The 13,209-nt window shown below is 40.7% G+C and overlaps 1 protein-coding gene across 1 annotated transcript in view; it reads right to left on the bottom strand.

Annotated features, from left to right (window-relative positions):
• Positions 1-13,209, bottom strand: part of TANC2 (tetratricopeptide repeat, ankyrin repeat and coiled-coil containing 2) — a 218,381-nt gene that overhangs the window by 204,838 nt on the left and 334 nt on the right. The window lies entirely within an intron of this gene.

Here is a 13,209-nt window from a genome sequence, read left to right as displayed (position 1 = left end):
TCAAATATAAATTCAATGCCTCTTTTTAAATCAGTATATTGGAATCATAAGACAATCTGTGATCTTCACTTCTTACTCTGAGAATGGGACAAAGGTCCAGATCCTCACATTATTTTTTGTCTATCAGCAATAGGCTGGGGGTGATAACCACTCTGAAATACAACAAATGCTTTCATGCACCACTTTATCATAATTGACCTAACACAAGACGCTGATTTTCAAACCTGTTTAAATGACACAAACCACTTTCTGCCAAGATCTGCACACCTTGTCAAAGCTTCTTGTAAAATCATGTCCCTAACTCGCTTAGATTTTGGGGCAGTTTTTGTACGGCTCGGTTTCTATACTGATCACATCCTCAAAAAGAAAACTATGATATAAAAGGAAAAATAAATCCTTCCACATCAGAAAGCTCTTGCAGCAAAAATTTCCACTATTCCCTCAAATAGGTCATTTAAAAATGGAAGCTTTAGCAAAAATTATCTGTGAGCTATCTAAAAATATAGGCAATATTAAAAAAGGAAGTCCTCATACGCACATTGAGAGAGTAAAAGTTTCTGTGCATGCAACAGAAACAGAAGAGGAGCAAGTTCTAAAGATATGGCACCTTAAAAATCAATCCTCTTATAAGGAAAAGATAATTTTTCCATTAAAAGTATTAGTAAGTACTAGACACTTACTCTTCCTTAAGGAAAGAAGAAAAAAGGAAGAGCAAGCACAACTGCAATAAAGAGAATGCAATAATGACATTAGAGATATTGATTCACCAACACTTAGTACTGGTACTTCATGCATCAAAGAGATGCTTATATGAATGAAGTTAAATATACGCCTTCGCAAAACCAGTAACTTTACATACATAGTGCTTAACTGGGAGCCATGTCTAAAAAGCCACCCTTGCGAAGCCATAGAAAAACCCTGGAGGCTGGGAGGAAGATGCAGGAGAAAGGCGACCATTTTTAACCTTTACCAAACTGGTTTTGATCATATTTGTATACATCACGCTTTAGAACAACTCCCTATAGATCAGTAGGTTTTACATAAGCTGGCCAATATTTAGTGCACAAAAATCCCTCAAAAAATCAAAATATGAATCATAGCTGGAATATAATTCTAGGATGCAGCAATATGGCTTCAACATCTGTCAATGTAACAAACAAATGCAAAAATCTCTATCAACACTTCCCATGGATAAGTCACACTGAATATAAATAATATTTATCTTTAGGAACTGGAGAAAAAAAAAGTGATATGGAAAAATCCCACATCTTTGGTGGAAATTTAAGTAAAGGCACGCTTAGACTAAGAAGGATTAATAAAATTGAGGAGGGTGTGATGGAAGTGGATCTGGTTAACAGACGTGTAAGGGCAGAGGGTTCGGCACTGACGACAAAGCCACCTCTTCAAAATGCACCCACCACAGCCCACAGGACCGGGCAGTTTGCCCTCTAGTCACACCCCGAGGAGCGACAGGATACCAGGGATCCAGCCAGCGGGTACGCACCCGGCAAACCAGCAGCAGCCGGAGCGGAGTGGCGCGGTCACTGTCACAAACGTACGGTCGGAGCGAACACCAGCAGGGCTGGCCTGGCCCCGAGTGGGAACTCACTGCGCTCCCCGCACCTCTTCTGGCATCTAGCAACCTTTCATTTATCAAAGAAATAAAAAACAATTCATGAAGTAACCTTTGTTTCATTTTGTTTGGGAATACTCCTACTGCGCTGTAAGAGAGAACGCTTCCAGCCGGTGCAGAAGCGTTTGATATCCAAAAAACGCTTTGCACGTGGAGCACAGAATGAGCGTGCAGTCTCTGGTGGCGTTTCACGAGACTCCTTCCTTCTTGTGAAAGGTTAAGAAACTGCAGATCGCTTCTTAACTGTGATTAAATACCAAAATTAAATTTAAATTAGGGGAAAAAAAAAAAGTTGGCAGTACTGTGAAGTCCCAGAAACTTCCACACAATCATCTGACGTACCTTTGCTAAAGCTGCTTCAACTCCTGCCTCCACAGCAGCTCTCGCAGGTCAGCATTTCAGAGCCTGGCAGGCCAAAGCCACCCCGGGACGTCACTTCAGCTTGCCTCAGAGCCAAGGAGTGAATCCACCTCTCCCCTCAAAGCTGTCTCTGACATAAAGAGATACTCTAATCCTTCTTTCAGAGCAATAACTCCAACTCTCCTGACTGTCATCACACCTCATCCATCTTTTCTATATTCTTTGCTGCCTGTTTTATAACTGGATAGTTGAAAAATCAAACATATTGAAAATTAAATTTAATAAAGTAACAACCTAATAAAACCTTCTGCCATCCAGTTACAGCCTCATCTTGAATTTTATCATCACATTTAGAAGCTTAAACACAAAATGAAGTTATGAGAAGAGAGGCTTATTTTGCATTCTGAGATTTTACAACAGAACTGGGAATACAGACTCCCTCTATCCCACACACCAATTGATATTTCTTCCTGCCACACGATTTTATAATATTCCAAGGACACATAGAAGAACCTTCCTTTCCCCACCCAAAATATAAAAAACACAACTTTGGCATTGTAGAATCTGTGCCACGCGCTCTGCCACTCAAAGTTTCTACTTTATATTCTTTGTACAACCTATACCGCGTAAAAAAAAATATACTGTTGCTAAAAAGATTCTTCTCTTGTGGTCTCATTGAGCCTATTCCTACAAGTGAGTCAGAGAAATGACATCGAACTATAAGCCTTTCACAAATCTCTTGATATGTAGACTCCAAAAAAGCTAAATTTAGTACTAAAAGTTGTGAAAAGCCACCCTGAAAGAACGTTTTCCAGAGAGCTGAATTCATTCCTAAGAGATGAATTCAACCCACCCACCCATGAGCAGCAGGCTCCCGCTGCAGCACTGCACCTTCGCCCGGCACACAGCGAGAAGGATCTGCCCAGCTCATCTGTGTCATTTATTGCTTGGAAAAATCTTACTGAAATTGTGCCAAGCCACGTGACGTGAAAATTCACAAGCTAATTAGTAAAGGAAATTACCTACGGCTTCCCATGATTGACATCGATTAATTTGAAATCCTTGCAGGCAGAATTTCACTGCAAACAGAAATTACAGTTTCAACATTCAATAAGAGCAAAAATACAAAGCCTGATATTTAGCTTGAACTTTTCTTCATTTTAATTATTTTTCCTGCACGTGAAGACATCTGCTTATTTTTGTGCCACGTCAAGTTCTGATTACAAGGAAACAGACATTACATATTCAGCACACTAAGGTAAAATGACAAAATCAACATGCAAGTGTTGAATATTTCTAAAACAACCTATTCATTTATAAACATTCAACACTTAGTAAGTTTCCAGAATTGTGAAAAACATTACTTTTCGTTTTCGCATATAAAAACAGAAATCCATTTTTACAGATCAGATTATTCATTTTGTTTAAATCGTCCTTTAAGTTAAGGAACCACAGCTCGCTGCTTACCTAAGAACTGGGGTTAGGCTTGTTCCAGTAGAGAAAGCCAAAGATCAGGCACTACACATTACTGATTTTACGGATGAAATAGCTGAATTCAGAGATATAAACCTTCTTCTTAATTGACTTGGTTTTATTTTAAAAACCATTATAGATATAGTAATTATTAAGGCTTCCTCAGACATCCTGGAAAGGACTTTCTGCTTTCCCAACAGTATGGCTTAACAAATCCCTCAAATTGATTGCGTTATTTTCCTTTGAAGCTAGTGTGCATACTCTTTTTGAATTGTGTATGAGAAAACTTTTTCCTTTGAGGAATAAGAGAAGGCAAGGCCATTGGACGTGGAAAAACGTAACTTCTCTCCCTATCAGCATGGTGCGTTTCAGCACAGCTTTTGATAGATGGTTTGTCAGAAAACGTCTACTCCCTCTGCTGGCTCAGCGAGAGTAAGGCAGCTACAGGTGGCTACTGCATACCCACTAGCATCTGCGAATGCCACCGCGAAATCCCAGATGTATCCAAAATTAAACAGAATACCCATAATGTATTCTGTTCCCCTTACACATCTGTGTCTGTAGAGTGTGACTGTAACAGTATACTGATCTATTTCTTTCCTTGGCCCAAAAAAATTCTGCTGGATTTAATAACAGAATTGATGCTTCCGATTTGCTTCACACCTATGCAGTATGGCGCTTTGAAGCTCAACATGTTGACTCACATAGGACACAGTAAAACGATTTTGACAAAACCGGTAACCCCTGTGAGCTCTTCTCCAGTAATCGTCACCAAAATATCCAAGTGTACAAAACCGGACCGCTCATTTGCAAGGGTAAGGGATGAGGTACTATTCCCATTTTACAAATGTAAACCTGAGGCACGTGGATTACAGACAATATTTCTACCGAGTTTTGGCACTCAACTTCAATCATCAAAGAGGCAGTACTTGAGAGCATTGACCATTCTTTGCTCCTTCATACATTCAGCAATTGCTTTCTCTCTTGCTTCTCACTCTTTACCTACCAATAAGCTTCTACTTCTGCACACATAACAACTAAATACCTAAATATCTGTCTGGGCTGACACCCCGATACCACACCTCTTTGCAAGCACCCAGCCAAGAGACCACAGTATTATCCATTATCCATCCCCTGCACATAGCTCTGTCCCATGAGCATGACTTCGCTTTTGTCCTTGTTGAACTCCGTAAGGTTCCTCCGGTTGACCGAGGTCCTTCAGACTGGCAGCCCCTGCCCAGCAACGTATCAGCTGCTGCCTCCAAGACAGCGCTGCCCACAGACTTGGGGAGGATGCTCTCCAGCCCTTGTCCAGGCTGCTCTTAAAGATGCTACGTACTACCGATGCCGCCATCAACCCCTGAGGAATGCTCCTCATAACTGGCCACCAGTTATGACTTTGAGTTTCTCACTCTCCTTCGAGCCTGTTGGTCCAGCCAGCTTTCCTCTCAGGCTGCAGGCCATCTACCCAGCCCACATCCCCTGCAGCTGGCCACAAGGGTCTTGGACTGTGTTGAAAGCCTTGCTAAAGTCAAGGTGAGCTGTGTCCACCACTCCATTCCCACTCACTTCATCTGTCGTGAGTGCAGAGCCACTCACTTCATCGTTGAAGGCAATCAGGCTGCTCAAACACAATTTGTAATTTGATAAATCTTTCTGTGTCAGCTTTTCCCAATGACCTTCTTGTCTTTCGTGCCTGGAAATGGCTTTGAAGAAGCCTTCATAATTTTTGCCATGACTAAGCGGAAGCCATCAAGCCTGTATTTCCCCAGACCTCCTCCTTTCCCTTAGACGGGTATAACGCTTACCTCTTCCCAGTCCCCGGGGAGCTCCTCATGATTCTTGGCACGTACCTTCCAGCTCCCTACATTCTCCTGTGCAGATATGGAGACGCCAGAAGCGAGCTCTGGTGGAAAACATCTGGAGAATGACTGGGGAGCTCCAATTCAGAACACCCTTATTACAGCTTTCATACTACACTATCTACACTGATATTCTTTGCGTGAAGAGGCTGTTCAAAGCTCTTTAAAGGTTTATTAGCAGTTATCAGTACAGTAAAAAGCCAGTTGTGTTCTTTAAGCAGCATTCAGCAGGTAGTCAACAGGCATTAAAGCCGTTAGGTTGCACAACTGAACAGTTCTCTTCATAAAAATACCTTTTTGACAAAAAGAAGTATCTACAAGGAAATTTAAAAATTATTTCTAAAACTTCTTACGATATTCACTAGGCAGCTCCATTAAAACTGTTGGCAAACACAGTAGAAACAAACACCATGTAATATGAGGAAGAAAGACACTCCCAATATCGTGTTTCCCCTCTGTTCTTCCAAGCCCCCTACCCTCCTTCTCCAGTAAGAAACAAGAGCAGCTTCCACAGCAATACTCTCGGCCCCAGACATCCAGCACCAGCACCCCTCGCTTTCTCGTCTTGCTCATTCCTTCATGAAACCAAAGCTCAGACAGAAGACCAGTGAACTCCACGAGCTCTGGTCAAATACTGCTTTCTGCCAGTACAACACCGAATGGAAAGTATTACATATAATCCACAAAGGCCAATCATTGTTACTGTAGTTTCTGACAGCTGGAACCCAAGCAGCACGCACAGCGGAGGCGTTCGGACAAGTCGGGAGTGAGAAAAGGTGGTCGATGTGCAGTGTCAGCAGAGCCGACCACGGCCCAAGGGCAGAGCTCTGGGGGGGAAATGGCACAACCCACAAACGTTACCACTCCCTGACCCCTTTAATTTCAGAAATCGATTTCCTTGTTTGCAGAATGGATGCCCACATAAAGGACCACTTTTAAAAGCCTTTTTCTTTTCCCTAGAAGAAACTCTCCGGAGGTTGAAGAGCTCAGAACAACGTATGAGGATAGCAGAAGGGGAGATGGCTGCTGTAATGGAAGCAGAAGGACAAATCAGCCTCCGCTATTAGAAGGAACTTCAGTGAATTAATCTCAGCAATCAGATCTGTAGAATCACTAATGAAGGGAAAGGTTTGAGAAGGATTAAAGCTGATATAAAAGAACTTGAGAATGGGCTCACTGACCTAGAGATAAATCTTGGATAAAAACCAGCAAGCAGGAATACATCTGAAAAATAAAACGTGGATGACTGAGGAAAAAGAAGGGCTTGTAGATGCACTGACAGAAATACAAAATGAGGAAACAGCAGCAGAAAAAGAACTAGCTCCCAGCAGCCATAAAGGAGGCAGTCCTGGCAAATACTCAGGGCATGCCTTCCTCTTTTTTAGCTATTTGAAACAAATATAGCAACCAGCACAGAAGAAGTATATCAAACATTTTTCTCCCACCTCCCCATACCCATGTACCTAATTTTACAATTAAACCTTTTGAACAAGTGGGACAGAGTCTGAAGATTCTCTCATTCATTTTATTTTGGGGGAGGAAAAAAAAACTCTGATACAGTCTAATGAAAAGGGAGGAAGTAAGAACTGCACCTGTATCAAAACAGTAAACATACATGATACCCAGGGCCTGCCTTTCTGAAAAACATGGGCTGAAATGTTGAGAAAAATGGAGGAAAGGCATATTGGAAGGTTTGAAAGCAGGAGCAAAGAAAAACTGAGCTTCATAAGTGTACCACAATATGGGAAGTTTTTAAGTGACATGGGAGGGTCGATGCAAGGAGGAAGGCTTAAAATATGGCTCTGAAAAACACTGCATATGCAAATCATTTCACAATGCCGTACAGCACCATGAGATGGCAATCAGGAAATGCTGAGAAAGGATTAAAAACTCCTCTCCAGAAAAAGATTAGCATATGTGTCTGTATTTGATGAAAGCAAAAAAGATATAGACTAAAGCAATAAATTAAGTCTCAAGAGGGTGGAAAAGGCCACAAAGAAGGATGGGGCAACAAAACTCCCTGAATTGTGCTCCAGGTAATAAAGTCACTTTTAGGGCTCCAGAACGACAAGAGGTGGGGTGAGGATATCCATTGCTTGTTACTCATAACAGGATGGAGGCAGCCTTAGTCAACACACTTGTTGTTACAGCTGGTGATGTTCAAACTTGTGAAAATATTGGCAAGGCTTAGGCTGACGGAGCTGGATTGTCCCCCGCTCCCCCCAGACACTCACACACAGAAGCATAAAACAATACAGGTTGATAAACTCCAGTGGAACGGCTGAGTCACTTAATAAAAAAATCATAAGCACAGTAGAGGACTGAACAGACCTGTCAAGTAAGAATTATTTATGAGCTATAAAGCAAGTTAAGTTAACATCTGTGGTGTTATTAAAAAAAAAAAAGTATTTGTGGATCAGATGCAAAGAAATACATATTAGAATAATACGGGCACTAGCTGCTACAATTCTCTCTAAGATAGCTGCGCAAGAGAGAAACAGGAGCTTTACTGTCAAAGCATCTTTTATCTGTCTGGGAAGAGAGCTTTGGTATAAGAACGAGACATATTCTGATCAAATAAATATGCCTTACTAAGAAGAAAAGTGTGCATGTGTACACACATATCTTCCCATTATATTTCCCTCTTAAGAAGAAATACACTGAATTATATACATGAAAAACAAACTTTCAGGAAGGGTCAGTTCATTCTTAAACTCAAGGACAAGACTTCACTGTGGTCAGAGGAGCTATGGATTTGTCAACACACTTCAGACTTGTTTAAAAATGGATTTATGAAAAACTAGCAAACTTTTTTGGTAGAAAACGGTCTGAATTCCTATTTGGATGGGATACCTTGAACATGTGGATACACCCAGTATTCAGTACCACAATACATTCTGTAAGTCTGATGGGTCTTTTAACATCTCACTTCTAATACTTTCTTGAATGAATTTATCCCAACACCTATAGGACCCACCAGCTGGATCTCATCACTCAGCAATTTCTTTCAGAAATGAAATCCAAAGAGCAATTGTGACCCTCTAAAACTCTTTTGGGGTAAAAAACCTGCTTAGACTTCCAAAAGAGATCAGATAAAGAAGAAATTGCATGGAGTTCTGGCAAAGCAGTGTTGAGACCTTCACAGAAATGCCTTTCATCTTAGGAAGGCAAGAACCAAGCGAAACGAGCATTTGAAGGGGTTCTTTTAGTCCTGGAATTAAAATAAGAAGTGGCAGGTTCCAAAAGGCCCTATCAATACACTGGAAGTTAGAAGTAATTGGCTCTCCTGTGAACCAAGAAAGGAGAACAGGTTTTAAAAAGCCTACACCAAAAATATTGTAAGTGACAGGCAGGCTCCTAGCTGGTAAGCTCACATAAAAATTCTGTGCCTTGTATCAGTTAAGAACAAGCAAGATACAATTCCTAACTAACTCAGAAGAAAAAAAGCAGACCCTTTGGGCTAGTTTATAGAGGATTACATGCCTCAGATAAATTTTACATGAAAAAAAAGAAAGAAAAAAAAAAAAAAAAAGACAAGAGTACTTTAAGAATCTACCTCAGCCTCCGCCAGAAATAAAAGGCAAAAATTCCTGGACTCAAACCTCACAAAGTGAGGAGAAATATAAAACCAAATAAAACTTGCAGGTTTGCAGCTGTAATTTACTAGGTTCTAGCAGGAATCTGAACTCTTACAGTAGTATTAATTTAATGCGATAATGTAAGAAGGAAATAGTCCATCTGCTTGGAAAAGAAACAAGGATAATAATAACAGGTGGAAAGACTGGATCCATTACACAGGCTTATTTCACTAATACAATACTGGAATTAATATATTAATGGACCGATCTGATGTAAACTAATTAAATACATACACAAATCAATGAATGTTTAGTATAAGCAAACAAACTGTGGATATATATGAGACAGGTCCTTGATAAAGCAGATAAAAACAATTGAGTACCCTATAGTTGCTAGTTTCAGAGAACAGAACAGAATTGCCCTGGAAGGGCTGAATTAGGGGAAGAAGTCTGAAAAAACCCTTTCTGAGAGGCAGCAGCGGGCAGGAGTGCCTACCTACACGTTTTAATGCAACCGCTTGCCCCAGCCGTAGGGCTTCTGGCCACAACCACTGCGCTGGATCTTCACCCAGAAGGAATAAAAGGATGGAGCAAAGCACAGTCCTTTTACGCTTTAAAACAAACATATCCTAAATAAATTTAGCCCTGGATACAAACTTATGGGTCAGAAAACACACGTCTGCTTCTCTCTGTAAATTAATTTAGAATAGAAAACCAAAGGTAATATTTAACTGTATGCAAATCACATTTCAGCTTCACAGACACTGCTGTCTGGTCGCTTTGCGGAATATCCATTTATGACAGAAGAAAATACAGCCTAATCAAAATACTATTGCAGTCATAATGCGTCCTCAAGGCATTACTGTAAAATATCTTGAGTGCCCTTGAGTCACAAGAGAATTTTTGTTAAGGCAAGGGATTAAATATGTGCACAAATACACATGCACAGAGTTGTACTGCATACAGTACGCTACTATGAAATCCTATCTGAAAGTACACACACACACAAAATTAACCACAGGAGATTACACAATCCGATGCCGCAGTAGAAATTCATTTATTTTAATTGGCATTACTGCATGTAACTGTACATTCATATGCACGTAATTGGTATTCTTCTTTTATAAATATTTTGTGTTACTGAACCACAACACCATAAAGAGCACCAAAGAAAAAAAACCCACCCCAGCTGAGTCAAAATAAATTTTAACCACAGTTCTTCAGAGAAGTTGCTCAGCAGTTTCTGAAGGAGGAATAATAAGAAGGCATTTTACTGTTACCACTACCAGTGTTCTTTTAATCATGAAGAATTATCAAAACCACATCACAACATCCAGAGATTGTTAGCCTGACTTCACTGACCCCGTTTGCTAACTATGTTACTGCAAATGAAAGAAACTGCGGAGAACAATAATTTCAAAGGCCAGGGTACTCACTTGGATTCCCCAAGAAAAAAACCACAATACCTTTAACCCTGCTTCAAAGGTTTACTCCCGCACCGGAATGCGCAATGACCGGAGTGTAGGATACAGACACTGCAATTTCCCCCAAACCCACACTGGCACGCCGGTGGGCTGACACCGACCTACGCAATTTAAAATCATTACACGGAAGGTGAATCAACAGCAGACCTGAAACCTCTTCTAGATTACTCACACAACACAGAACTTAGGATTCTGAGTTTGTTTCCAGTTCCCAGAGACGGGTGTAGCTCGGTGTCAGAGGTTCCCTGGGAACACAGGCTGTTCCGGAGCCATCTGCCTCTGCTGCCGGGGCAGCGCACGCTCTCTCCCCCGGCTCTGCCCTCCCCATCTCGCTGCCCCGTGAGGACACGGCTGCTGAGGCCACAGGGCAAACCAGAGCACCAAAACCACCAGGGAAGCTTCATTTCCAACACCTCTTTCGCAATTTAAATCATTACGTTCATGAGGAATACAATTTTTAAAAAATAAATAAATTAATACCGCATCCTTTTTAAGCACTTGACTGGAAAAGGAAAACCCAGAACTCGCCGAGTCCCCACCTCTGCCTCCAGAAAGTCCCAACAGTGAACAGTCATGCAGGTGCCTTGAAGGTACGCGCTCTCCATGCGGATATGCTCCAGAGGATGAAACCCCCAGACCTAGGCGCTAAACCTGCACGTTTACTCAAGGGGGTGGGGGGGACGACTCCTCAGGATCCCTTCCTTCCATACGGAGAGGGAGAAGGAAGGGAGGATGCAGAGAAACGGGGCACGGAGCTTTAGGTGAGCAAAGCAAGCAAGGTGACGAGTATCAGGGCAGGTTGTTCAGACCAGCGCAGGAGGACTGCTCTGTCACTGTCAGTGACAGGATGACAAGGTTCTGCATATTATTAGATAAGTACTCTCCTTTTTTATCAACTTCTAAAGCATCAAATTTGTACTTCATCAGAATTACAAAGCAAATAAATAAAGCAAGTTTCAGGCTTATAATACTGTATGCTACACAGAAACATACATGGAAGATTTATTGGTTGGGTTTTTTTTTTCCTTACTGTGTTGCAAAGAAATACAGAATTAAATATATTTATTAAAAAATCTAGGCAGCAATGAATTCATCTAATGTCATGTTATGGTTTGACGACCTAACACTTAACTGAAAAATTATTTTCCAGTGCAGCATTGTTTTCCATTTAGACAACGTTAATATAACAAACCTTATCATCTCCTTTTTTTATTCCCTCTCCTCCCTGAAGAACGCCAACCAGAACTTCCAATAAAGGAACTTATTTCAAAGGCACAATTGCAATAAATTCTATTAGACATACAGTATAGTCGTTGGGCATTAGAGGAAACCTCATCTATTAAATACCGTTGTACTGTTTTTCAAGAAGAGCCATTTCTTTTTCTGTTTTGTTCATAGACAGAAATACAGCCATATCAAATCTTGTTATTTCAGAACTGACATTTTTCATTCACAAAATAAAAAAAACACCTTAATATTGCTTTGGGAGATAAGCCAAAAGGAATACCAGGGACAGATAACAGAACATCTGACGAGGATATGGCTTTGTACAGAAACCACAATTTGAGATTATTTGTCTGTGTTCAGTTTTCCAAAGGTTGTGAGTATCATCAGAGGACTTGTACTTTCCTGGGCTTTAAACGGTAAATGTGAGACTTCACAGAGATACATAATCACAGGAGGACAGAGCCATCTGCTCATGTGTCTTCCCAAAACCTATGTATCTGTTTATGCAGATACCTTCCTCAGATTACCCACTCCTGCAACAAAAGACTAAGGAAAGAAAATCTCCTTCATAAAAGCAGTGAATGACAACCACACCTCAGGCTCAAATTACTAAGGGTGTCTTGCAAAACAGACACTTTTCCCCACTATATGATACACACACAAATTACAACAACTAAGGCAAGGAAGTCAACACCACGAGGCACTGCTTAAACTTTTCACGGCAAATATCTCCAGGATCAACCACCACAAACTGGGACTCTCACCAGAAACCAGACTCTAACAGATTACTGATGTCTGTGGACCAAAACGCAGTCAGCGCCGCCAGAAGGCAACTTCAGGACACAGCAAAGCCATACTGCTGAAAAACACAATTCCCTCTCCCCAAATAAAACTTGGCGCAGTAAGATATGAAAAGTGTGGGGGGGAAATTCTGGCACTGTGAGATACGCACATGAACTTGTTTCAACCAAGAAAAAACAGACTGTTTTTCCCATTGCATTTATCACCACTGTATCTCCGCATCTTCACTTGCGGTTTCCCATGGAGTATACATATGCACTATTTTACACAGGCGCACAAGCACAAATAAACACTGTATCCCAAAATATTCAAAATGTGCTGCCAGATGGCTTTAAAAAGAAAAATGAAAGATCTAATTAAAAGCTCTTACACTGCCAGCACTCCATTTTTGGAAATAGCCATGAAAAGTTAAATAAAAATGTTTTTAAAGCATATCAATATTTTTTGCAGTGTTTTGCTTCACAATTGCCATCTCTCCTAACCTCCTCCATGGATCAAACAGGCCAAGCCATATGAACCACTGCTAACTGTAAACTCCTTTCCTGGCATGATGGAAAAAGGAGACTAACAGAAATGGTGACTAAATTTGGGCAATTTCTCCTTAATTCCATCTCTCTCCCTTCTTTTTAAAAAATAAAAACAAAAACAATGGCTACTGCTATCACAAGTATTGTCTGTAATGAATAAGATTTCACTGCCACAAGTTATCACAGTCATTTTCGAGGAAAAAAAAATTTTCTTTATTTCCATAAGTGAAACATGAAACTTGATGTTAGTTTACTACAGGATTA

The sequence above is a fragment of the Charadrius vociferus genome, unplaced genomic scaffold, assembly GCF_000708025.1.
Source record: "Charadrius vociferus isolate BGI_N301 unplaced genomic scaffold, ASM70802v2 scaffold484, whole genome shotgun sequence".
Taxonomy (NCBI): domain Eukaryota; kingdom Metazoa; phylum Chordata; class Aves; order Charadriiformes; family Charadriidae; genus Charadrius; species Charadrius vociferus.
The sequence above is the reverse complement of the archived record's forward strand: the minus strand, read 5'-3'. Positions and strand labels throughout refer to the sequence as shown.